Raw genomic sequence first — 12421 nt, 5'->3', positions numbered from 1 at the left:
AGTACAGTCCCAAAATCATCATATTGCGGAAACATGGCTGGATGCATTGCGATCAAGTCGGGCCCTTCCCTTTCGATCCGGAAGTACCTGAAATCATAACCATAAAACCGTAAGAACAAAGCTTAGTGAGTTCCCCAAAATACCACATACCATACATACCATTGGGCCTAGCACATGCATTGGGCCCTGCCCACCACAATGGGCCTACCCTTACATACAAATGCAAGAGTCACAGAGACAGCTGGCATCCTAAATAACATACAATGCGCCTAGCCCTTCCTGATCTATGGGCCTAGCCCAACATACTAATGGGCCTAACTCGTCATCCAATGGGCCTAGCCCAGCAAACAAATGGGCCTACCCCATAATACCATGCAAGAGTCACAAAGACAACAAACATAACATATCTTATTGGGCCGACATTGGTGCCTTGAACCCACGAGTACAGTGAGGAGACTCACCTCAATCTGCCGATAACCAAATAGCTGCTTGGGTCGCTGAACTGGATAACCTCGCACCAACTAACAATAAATACAACCTTAATTAATAATTAACCCGATAACCCAAAATCCAAGGCCCACTTCATAATCAAACTTCCTAAAGGGTAAACAACCATTTTACACTTCCCAAACTAGCCCAAGAACTCATGGCCCAAACCCGAGAAGGCCCAAGGACCAAAATGCCTAATTTGAACTTCTTTGTAGTACGCCCCGCGTACCAGAAGTGTACGTCCTGCGTATTCACCCCCGAAGCACACGATACAAGTTGTCTATGCACGAAAACAGCATTACACTGAGCGTACTCCCACGTACGCCCAACGTACTCATCAGAGGCCCAAAAACCCGAAATAAGCTCTTAATGGTTAAGACAAAAGCATCCAAACACTTATCGAATGATGTATTAACACGTAAAGTTGGAATCTTTACTCCTTTGCATGACTTGATGGGACCAAATCCCTGTTTTTATCCATATTAAGAACAACAACTCATGCATGCATCAACAAGAACCCTCAAGATGATATTTTTTAAGACTTAAAAACTCAACAAGGACCAAATATGAGGCTCAAAGGTCCTGGAGTAGCTCCTACTCACAAGAGCAACAACCTTGGGACCAAAACATGGTAAAACACCACCCAAAACTAGATCTATACTAGAGTACCATAAAGTTTGAAGCTTTATCCTTCTAGAAGGTAGACCAATATGCACAAAGCCTGGATCCACAAGCTTCAAGAAATCCCACACTTCTCCAAGAAACTCCTTCTTCTTCAATGAGCACCAAAATTCATGAAATCACACCAAAAGTTCAAGAACCATACCAATAGAGGCAAGGGTTTTGTTTCTAGGGTTTAATGGGGTGGAGGCTGAAGGAAAGAGGGTTTGAACACTAGTTAAGGAGCTTAAATAGTGTCCAAGACCCTAAATTAGGGTTTGGGTCTGACTGGAGTACGCCCCGTGAAGTCCTGGTACGCCCAGCGTACTCTAATGGGTTCCCATGATCACCCTGCCTAGTACGCCCAACATACTTCTATATACGCCCAGTATACTAGGCTTAGCCTTAAAGCCACTAAACTTCTGAAAGCCATAACTTCTTTGTTCTAAGTCCGTTTTCGACGATCCTTATATCCTCGGAAAGGTAACGGAAAGCTCTACACTTCTATCAACTCACGTTTACCTTATAACGTTCCGAACTAAAATCCAAACTTCATAAAAGGTCTGAACTGCCAATTTACGGTTATACCCTTAGGCTACAAATCACAAACCAAACTCTCGGATCATCTAACTTACATTACCCACACCCAAATGGGTCAAAATGTCTCTTTCCCAAAGGCCCTAAGCCTTATGATAACCAATCTTCGGGTCACGGCCCTGAACTAGGAAAGGATTTAGAATAGGGTGTTACAGAACCGAACGTCTCAATCAGATACAATGGAAACTGGAACACCATGTCGTGCGACGATCCCACGCACATAAACATCAGCCAATTTCTCAGCCGAGGAGCTCTCCCGAATAGCTAGAAAGTGGGCACTCTTTGTCAGACAGTCCACTATAACCGACATCGCATCAAATCCTTTAGCCGTCTGAGGTAGTTGGTGATGAAATCCCTAGTGATCTGTTTCCATTTCCATATGGGAACCTACAAAGGCTGAAGCTTGCCATGCGGCCTCAAATGCTCGACATTGACCATCCGACAGGTCAAACACCTCTCAACATACCAGGCTATCTCCCTCTTCATACATAGCTACCAATAACTAAGTCTCAAATACTGAAACATCTTGGTGGCTCTAGAGTGTATCGAAAATCTATACTTATGTGCCTACTCCAACACAATCTGCCTGATCCGACCAAAAGCTGGTACCCAAAATCAACCACACCGGGTCAATAATCCACGACCATCGGTAGAAAACCTGTCAATCAATCCCCTGATTTGCTTCTGCTTCTAATTCTCCTTCTTGACACCCTCGGACTGAGCCTCCCTAATCAAATCCAGAAGTGGCGAATCAATCGAAATCCTCATACATAAGCTCCCAACATAAGAATTAGCCGACTTGCGGCTCAAGGAATCAACGACCACATTCGCTTTTCCCCAGGTGATTAAGAATCTCGTAGTCATAATCCTTGACCACGTCAAGCCATCTATGTTGCCTCAAATTTATATTCGGCTAATCCATGAGAGACCTCAAACTCTTGTGATCTATAGAGATGGTACATCGGATCCCATAAAGATAATACCGCCAAATTTTGAGGGAAAACACTACCGCCCCCAGCTCCAAATCATGCGTCGGATACCGATCCTCATGCGGCTTCATCTGTCTAGAAGGATAAGCAATAACCCTCCCTCACTGTATAAGAATTGCACCCATAACGGTGATGGATGCATCACAATATATAACAAAATCCTCAACACCCTGAGGGAGGGTGTCACAACTAGCATTGTTCATGTGCAAATAACTCCTGGTGTAACCTTGTAACCCTAATTTTGATGTAAGTTAAATCTTAATGTTATACAAGTTCACTCAGTCCAAAATGACAATTCAGGTCGAAACTTCCTTGTGTAAGCCCAAAAACCTAATCTAATAAACTATATTAACTTAACTTTGGGTTTCGACTTTGATATCTCGGGTCAAACCTCTTAGTGGATCAAAACTCTCTTATTAGGCCTAATGTGCCGGTAACCTCTCACCTTGGTTCTTTTGGGCCAAGAACCCACAATTGGGCCCTAGTTGGGACAAAATTGAATAATTAACACTGATTTGGGCCGTAAGTCACTTAGTGGGCCTTATTGGGTCGTGAACCTCTTCTTAGATTCTTATGGGTTGCAAATCACTATTGGAGCTCTTATCGGGCCTTCCAAGGCCGAAAACTCTTAATGGGCCCCAATTTGGTCCGAAAACTTTTACACTTAACCCTATTTTGGCCGAAAACCCTTTCCTTTACCCTTTTGGGTTGTAAACCCGTAAGTGGGCCCTAATGGGCCGAAAAATCTCTATTGGGCTAATGTGTTCTCGGTTGCATTTCAAACCAAGCCCAAACTATCATTTTCCTTCTTCCCTCTCCTATTCTCGGTTAAAAAAAAGAATAGAGAAAAAAAGAGGTTGACTTTTGGAGTGCCACCTCATAATTGTCTAACATGTATCAAGATTATAATCTTTCATGTATCAAGAGATAGATTATTGTCCATCAAACATCTAGGCTAAACCTCTCTCTTCTCTCCTCTCTTAAACCGGCCGAGAATCACCACCTCTTACCTCACTCTCCATTTCAAACTTCAATCACTCTATATCCTCTCTCAAACTCTAAAAACTTCTTCCTCCCATTTCACTAAAAATCGTGAAATTGTGAGTGCTTACAAGAAGATTGTCTTCAAGCAACATACAATTGGTAAGTCCTTGACAAACTCCATATTTTTAATCCATATTACACTAAGAATACTTCCTCATGTCATTTCATTTCGTGTTCATGTTTCTTAGAACCATCCAAACTTCAAAAACCCTCCCCAAGAAGCTAGCTAAGACCGAAACCACCTTCATTCTTCCTCTTCACAACCAAGAAAACTCAAGGTGAGCTTCATACCCCTTGTTTTTCGTGATTTACTATCTTTTGGGGAAGAATACAAGCTACTTTTGTGTAAAATCTTGTTATGTATGCTTGTATGTGTATGTTTGGTATAATATATGTGTTATTATGTTGTGATATTATGCTAAAAACTCCAAAATTTCAAGATTTACTCAAGCCTTGAAGTTGTTGGAATAACTTACATTATGTAGCTTCTTAGGTTTGGTTAAAGAGGCTAAGAAATCTTGAATATTCAAATAAAACTAAAGAAATCATAATAAGGGGCCATATTTGTCACTTTTCATAAAAGTAGGCTTTTATTGACATACACGGTTTTAGTGGGCCAAAAGTGACATTTTTCGTAAATATGGGCTTTTATTGACATACACGGTTACATTGGGCCTAAAGTGTCATTTTTGTTAAAAACGGGCTTTAAATGTCATTCACGGTTTTATTGGGCCTAAAGTGTCATTTCTGATAAAATGGGCTTTTATTTGACATTCACGGTATTTATGGGCCAAAAGTGTCGTTTTAATAAAAATGGGCTTTATTTGACATTCACGGTCTTATTGGGCCAAAAGTGTCATTTTTGGATAAAAATGGGCTTTTAATGTCATTCACGGTTTTTATGGGCCAAAAGAGTCATTTTTCATTAAAATGGTGTAACAACCCGTTATTTTTCTACTTGTAAAGTCAAACTTGGGTCAACTAAAGTCTTCTTTATTGTTTGGATTTTTACTAAGGTTAGAATAATAACATTTACATGTTAAAACCCTAAGATTATTAGGTGTTAAGAAGGGAATAAGTGGGATCCGAGAACCCTCGCAGCCGTGAACAGAACCGAGAACTTCGGACCGTGAACGAGGCCGTGATCAGGCTTCGGCCATGATCAGCCTTCGGGTCGTGTACGAAGTTCACTAACGTGAACTATTTGCCGACTTCGAACCGTGAACCCCTCGGCAGTGAACCCTCGCATATATATATATATATATATATATATGTGTGTGTGTGTGTGTGTGTGTGTGTTTCAGCTGATTTTACTTCATTTCTACACTTTCAAACGAAATTCCAACCTTTTTCTCTCAAGTATCATCAGCCAAGAACAACCTCTCTCCTCAAGAACATGCTAAATTCATCCTTTCTCTTCATATTCAAGTGATAATCACTAGTTCTTCATAAAGATCTAACATATCTCATTTCTTGATCTTGTTATCACTTCAAGAACATCCTTAAATCTTCATATACTAGGCTGAAATCCGGTAATTTCACTAGTTTTCACGAAGAACACGAAGAAAACGCGAAGAACATGAAGAACACCCATCTGAAAACCTTTGAATCTTCTTAGAAACATGCTTAGGATCTTCAGGTGTTCTTTATTCATCAAGAACATAGGGTCGTGAACACCATCAGGGTCGTGAACACCTCATGGGCCGTGAACCCTCCTGGCCGTGAACTCAATTCAGCTTCCAATTTAGCTTCTAACACTCCTATTTGTAAGTTATACTTACAAATTAGTCCAAATTCCAATCATTCTTATAATTATAATCGCTAATTGGTTGCATATATACTATACAAATTGTTATATAGGACTTGTTTTGCTATGGGATTTCACTTGTGGAAATAAACGTCCTATAACAAATCAACAATCGAATCACCCTTTAAAAAGGTGAGTTCATACCCCCGTATTTTCATAGTTTTTTTTTACAATTTTAAGGGGGGGGGGGGGATACAAGTCTAACACAAGGATTTTATGTTACCAACAAATGGTTTCAAAATATCTTACAAAATGGATTTCAATTATCTTCAAATCAAATGGTTTTAAATTGTGTTAAAATGACATCAAGTCATCAAAACTATTTCAAAATGATAAACTCTTTAAAATATTTTATAAACTTATATTTTTCCCCAATAATCATATATATATATATATATATATATATATATATATACACACACACACACACACACACATATATATATATATATATATATATATATATATATATATATATATATATATATATGTATATATATATATATATATTATGAATAAGATTTAAAGGGCTTAGGACTAATAATTCGCTTTGGTTCCTTTTCCTTGTTTGGATGTGGGGTTATATCAAGGTGATTTGTCTGAATGTCATTTAAATTTTACTTATATATATATTTGTATATGTATATAATTATAAAGGTTTTTTCATTAAGTTTCAATACCCTTTGTAACATGTTGAGCAAGGGGTTGCATTCATGAACAGTTAGTATCAATACAGAAAGCACATATAAATTATAATAGGTATAATTTATGATTCAAGAATACTAACTCACGAGTCAAGTATACTAGAGTACACTATTTTACAAGAACAAGGGTTTGATTCAAAACTAAACAAGGGTATACAACTTACAAATACATTTCAAGTATACTAAACAAGGAGCATACTATTAATCATTTCTTTCAGAATGATTTGGTTTTCATTACTATTATGCACGTAACATCGATATGCTTTTTATGAGACAATAGATTCAGGTTGTTTATTCATTTAAACAACAGAGTTAAAGTCCTGATATTATAACCAGAATCTCCAGCCGGGGATCGAAACAAATGTGTATAGATCTATATTGGGATTGACAACCCAGCACTCAGACTGCTAGCTACAGCCGGGAATACACGCCCACGAGTGACAATTGTTATCAATAGCTTTGACGCCTTCAAAGCGTTGTTTCAGGCCATATAGTCATAGTATGGTTATAATAACTCATTAAAAAGATATTAACAATACGTTAGTGTATAATTAACTAAACATGAGTACATTTTCAAAGTACTAGTTTACAAAGATACAATTTACAGTATTACATTGCAATTTACAATAACAGCTGGTGGAGCCAGGCACACTCACCTTTACAGGTTTTACTAAGGAATACAAATACAGAACACTGGTTTCACAAACAGAATGGTTTTATGAGATTAAAACTACTTTTCATATACAGCAGAAAATATAGGATTTTCTGGAACAGTTTACATATTCAAAGACCAGAAAACATACTTTCAAACATAAATACTTATGTACTCACTCTTCTTTATGTTGATACTCTATTTTCAAATTACTTGTATTCTCAGAAAACCAGTAGACAGGTACTCCCCGAGCTTTTGAGAAGACGGAGCCGTTTTGAGTCATGTCTTTTGTCTTTTGCTATAACTATTTTGGTGTCAATATACAGTGATTGAACACATCTAAATACTTATACTTATTAATGTAATGGTTGTTTGTACTTTGATTACTATAATGTATGTGTTGTGATACTAGAAATGAAGTCATCCACCCCCGGACGTTTCCACCGTCTGGTTTGGGGGTGTGACAGATTGGTATCAGAGCATTGTTTATAGTGAACTCAGTATATCAATTCATAAAAGATATACAAACTATAAATACATTGGGGCTAAGAGCTCTGACTACCAGTATATTTTTTTTAAAATTTAAGTATTTTTACAAAAAAGTATACTTACACTCATACATACAAGAACAGTATCACAGTCGTAACAGCATAAAAGTATTTGGATGTTGAACACCACAGTCAAACGTGGGCAGTTATGTAATCATATCTGAGATTAATATAGCCTGATCAACTATATTGGTTTGAGATACGACCAACATGTGCTTGGGAGTGATGGTAGTGTTGCAGCAAGTCTAAAACTTACCAACTACATATCCAGAAGAACTCTAGAACAGAACATGAAGTTAAAATACTATAGGAGTATTTTAGGCACTGTGTACTAAAAACAAACTACATGAAAACAAAGGACTCCTGCAGGTAAATCTATAAATACTAAGTGTATATATTACGGTTATATATAATTAAGGTTATATATATAGACTTAGAATGTGTGATTTAGCTTAACTTCCCTTTTCCCTGTTTGGATGTGGGGGTAGAGTAGGATCATTTATTCGAAGGTCTATTTTGACCCAAATTATATATAATTGGTATATACTTTGTAGTTATAGATGGACCCATTATGAGTTATACCATACAGATTACATTACCTGTTAACTGTAAGTTTCTCTCGTAGAAACTTGTATTTGCAATCTATCTTTACTAATTATATTCGATATTTCTTATATCCCTATTCTCGCTTAGATAACAATGGCTGGATTCCATCTACCCGGAGACCCGTACTTTCCCAATCAGGGAAATGGAGGACGGCTCGATGGTGAGCCAGAAGAGAATCTCGAAATTCCCTTAGATGACGATTTTGCAGAAAAGTTTTCTAAAGATGATGATTCAGGATCAGAAGCCTATAATCCACCACCGGTTGCCCAGAATCCCAATCCACGACAAAACTTCCATGGCCTGATGCCTCTGTGGGCAGAAAACTTAGACAAGTGGAGTGATGAGCAGGGTCAGTACTATCCTTATCAGGGAGACCGAAGCTTCTATAATCTAGAGGCAGGAGGCTCAGCAGATAGAGCCCTCCCAGTGTTAGTGCGTCGTGTTGCACGTAACGATGAACAAGGAAGAGCTGCTATCAACAGAGTCATGCAGGTTGATGCTGCTACTGGAGTCAACACCGTTCACATTCGCAACCTAGAAGATAGTCATTATGCGACAAGGGATCGTACTAATTTCTTACAGAGGGAACTTGCGGCATCCCAAGCCGAAGTTAGAGAACTGCGAGAACGTCAAGCGACCCAAGATAGGCGTATGTTCGAAATAGAACGTCAACTTACTAAATTCAAGGCCGAATCTAGTAGGAAGTAGTTCGATACTCCTCGTGAATAGAGCATACTCTACTTACTCTTTTGGTTATAGTCTAAGTCTACGGATATGTCTTATCGTTATTTTTCATGTTTTACAGTACGACCGCGAAAATTTCATTTTCGGTAGGTCAGTATGATGTCGATGTTTTCCCAGTACTTTGGTATATTATAGACCTGCTCTATGGTCAAGTTTTCATAAACTCTATGTACTTAATATGCCAATACAATCGACATGCATTTTCATACTCTTTGGAAAATAACCACTCAAATTCATATTATCCTGTTGCAAGATGTACTTGTAGTAGAATTCTATTGCCAATTCTTTACAAGATTCATGTTGAACTAAGTGTTTTAGTTCAGAGATATCAAAATTCATATTCACTCTTGATATCTTACCATCTTTTCATCTTTTAACTTTTATAGTGAAAGATGCCTCCACGGAGAAACTGGGTGCGTGTCAATGTTAATGAAGTGCCAACACCACCTCCACCACCACCTCCTCAATTTGACGCTGCCATGTTTCAGGCGGCGGTCACTGCAGTGGTTACAGCTGCTATGTCCCATATAAACACTACTGGTGCTAGTGGATCAGGAGTTGGTGCACATCCCTCCAACCACGGCGAAAGTCACGGGCACTCACGAGAGTGTACCTACAAGGACTTTTCAAATGCCAAACCCAGGACCTTTAACGAGACTGGGGGAGTTATGCCGTTAAGACAATGGATTGAGAAAACAAAGGTAGTCTTCGAGATCAGCTCCTGCCCGGAGGGTAGCAAAGTTAAATTCGTTGTTTGTACCTTTGCGGATAGAGCCCTAACACGGTGGAACGGCCATATTAAGTCACTGACCTTAGTAGTGGCTAACTCTATAAGTTGGGAGAAATTGAAGACAATGTTGATGCGGGAGTACTGCCCGCGGGGTGAAATGCAGAAGCTTGAGCAAGAGCTCTGGGGTCTTTCTATGGTTGGTTCAGACATAACAACCTATACTAATAGGTTCTGCGACTTAGCGATTATATGTCCATAAATGGTTGCTCTAGAGAGCAAAAAGATTGAAAGGTACATTTGGGGGCTGTCACCCCAGATTCAGGGAAGTGTTATTGCTTCTAGGCCTGTTACCTTTGACAGTGCCAAAGAGTTGGCACAGTACCTCATTGACCATGGAGCCCGTCAAAACTTAGTGGTTGCTGCTCCAAAACAACCCAAGGGAAACAACAACAACAATAACAACAACAAAAACAACAACAACAAGAAATCCTAGAATAAAAGGAAGGGCAAATCTTCTCAGGAACCCTCGAAAAAGCAACAGTTAGTGGCAGTCCATGCTGCTACTGTACCTGCTGTTGTTCCTGCTAACCCCACACCAGCTAAGCCTTATGCTGGTAATCTCCCTAAATGTAACAAGTGTAATTTCCACCACAACGGAAATTACCGAGAAATGTAGTGTCGAAACTGCAACAGAAAAGGGCATACTGCCCGATTCTGTAAATCACCACCCCAACCGATTAACCAAGTACCTGTCGCTGGAGTAGGTCAAGTGTGTTATGGATACGGGGAAGTTGGACATTTCAAAAGAGATTGTCCAAAATCTGGAAATGTCGGTGGAGCGGGAAGACTACTGGCAATTGGTCACGAAGAAGACGTGGCAGACCCTACAGTGGTCACAAGTACGTTTCTTCTCAATAATTCTTATGCATGCATTCTATTTGATAGTGGTGCTGAGGAGAGCTTCGTGAGCCATAAATTCAAACACCTACTAAAACAAAACTCCCAACCACTAAATGAAACCTTCACAATAGAAATGGCTAACGGGAAGTCTGAATACTCTAACGATATATACATAGGATGTACCCTTACTCTAAATGACTTTTCTTTCCCAATAGACCTTATGCCGGTCTCTATCAAAAGTTTCGACGTCATTATTGGTATGGATTGGTTGTGTTCTAACCATGCCGACATCCTATTTTATGAAAGAGCCATTCGCCTGAACTTGCCGAATTACGAAACTCTTATCATCTACGGCGACAAACCCGGAACGAACCTTCAGATCATTTCTTGTATCAAGGCACAAAAGTATCTTTGCAAGGAGTACTATGCTTTCTTAGATCATGTGGTAGACAAAAAGCAAGAAATGAAAGACATCGCGGGCATTCCTGAGGTCTGCAATTTTCCTGACATATTTCCCGACGATCTTCCAGGAGTGCCTCCCAAACGACAAGTCGAATTCAGAATAGACTTAATCCCTAGCGCTACCCCTGTAGCCAAATCCCCTATCGTCTTGCACCTTCAGAAATGCAAGAATTATCCAGCCAGCTGAACGAACTCCTTAGCAAAGGCTTCATAAGACCAAGCTTCTCACCATGGGGAGCACCAGTTTTGTTCATGAAGAAGAAGGATGGATCATTCCGTATGTGCATAGACTATCGCGAGCTGAATAAACTTACCATTAAGAACCGATATCCTCTACCTCGCATTGACGATCTGTTCGACCAACTTCAAGGTGCGAGCTACTTCTCAAAAATAGACTTAAGATACGGGTATCACCAATTATGAATTCTGGAAGAGGATGTTCCCAAAACAGCCTTCAGAACTCGTTATGGTCATTACGAGTTTGTAGTGATGCCTTTTGGATTGACGAATGCACCTGCTGTGTTCATGGACTTGATGAACAGAGTGTGTCGTCCGTATGTGGACAAATTCGTAATAGTCTTGATTGACGACATTCTTATCTACTCAAGAAGCAAGGAGGAGCATGGCCAACATCTCCGACAAGTCTTGCAAACACTGAAAACAGAGAAGTAATATGCGAAGTTCTCAAAGTGCGAGTTTTGGATTAGGAAAGTTGATTTCCTAGGTCACGTGATCAGCTCAGAAGGAATACACGTGGAACCTTCCAAAATAAGGGCAATCGAGAACTGGTCAGCACCCAAAACGCCTACAGAAATCCGTCAATTCTTAGGTCTTGCTGGCTACTATCGCAGATTCATTCAGAATTTCTCCCGAATTGCTAAACTGCTTACCACCCTGACTCAAAAGGGTGTAACTTTTAGCTAGGGAGAGAAAAAAGAAACATCGTTCCAAACGTAGAAGCGAGCCCTGTGCAGTGCACCCATTTTGTCTCTACCTGAAGGGACAGAAGACTTCATACTGTACTGTGATGCTTCTAATCAAGGGCTTGGACGTGTTCTTATGCAGCGAAGAAAGGTTATATCATATGCCTCGAGGCAACTTAAAACACATGAGGTTAATTATACCATACATGATCTTGAGCTTGGAGCAGTCGTATTTTCTTTGAAGATATGGAGACATTACCTGTATGGCACGAAATGTACAATATTCACGGACCATAAAAGTCTCCAACATATCTTTGATCAGAAAGAGCTGAACATGAGGCAACGACGTTGGGTGGAGCTACTAAATGATTACGAATGTGAAATTCGTTATCACCCCGGTAAGGGCAATGTAGTAGCTGATGCCCTTAGCAGAAAAAATACTTGGGACGTCGAGTAAAGTCGTTGACCATGACAATCCATTCACATCTGTCCATACAAATCAAAGACGCTCAACTCGAGGCCTTAAAACCCGAAAACGTGGCAGGTGAACCACTGAGAGGAATGAA

The sequence above is a fragment of the Lactuca virosa genome, chromosome 4 (assembly GCF_052849685.1).
Source record: "Lactuca virosa cultivar CGN04683 chromosome 4, Lactuca_virosa_CGN04683_v6, whole genome shotgun sequence".
NCBI classification, from domain to species: Eukaryota; Viridiplantae; Streptophyta; class Magnoliopsida; order Asterales; family Asteraceae; genus Lactuca; species Lactuca virosa.
This window is presented reverse-complemented; position numbering follows the sequence as displayed.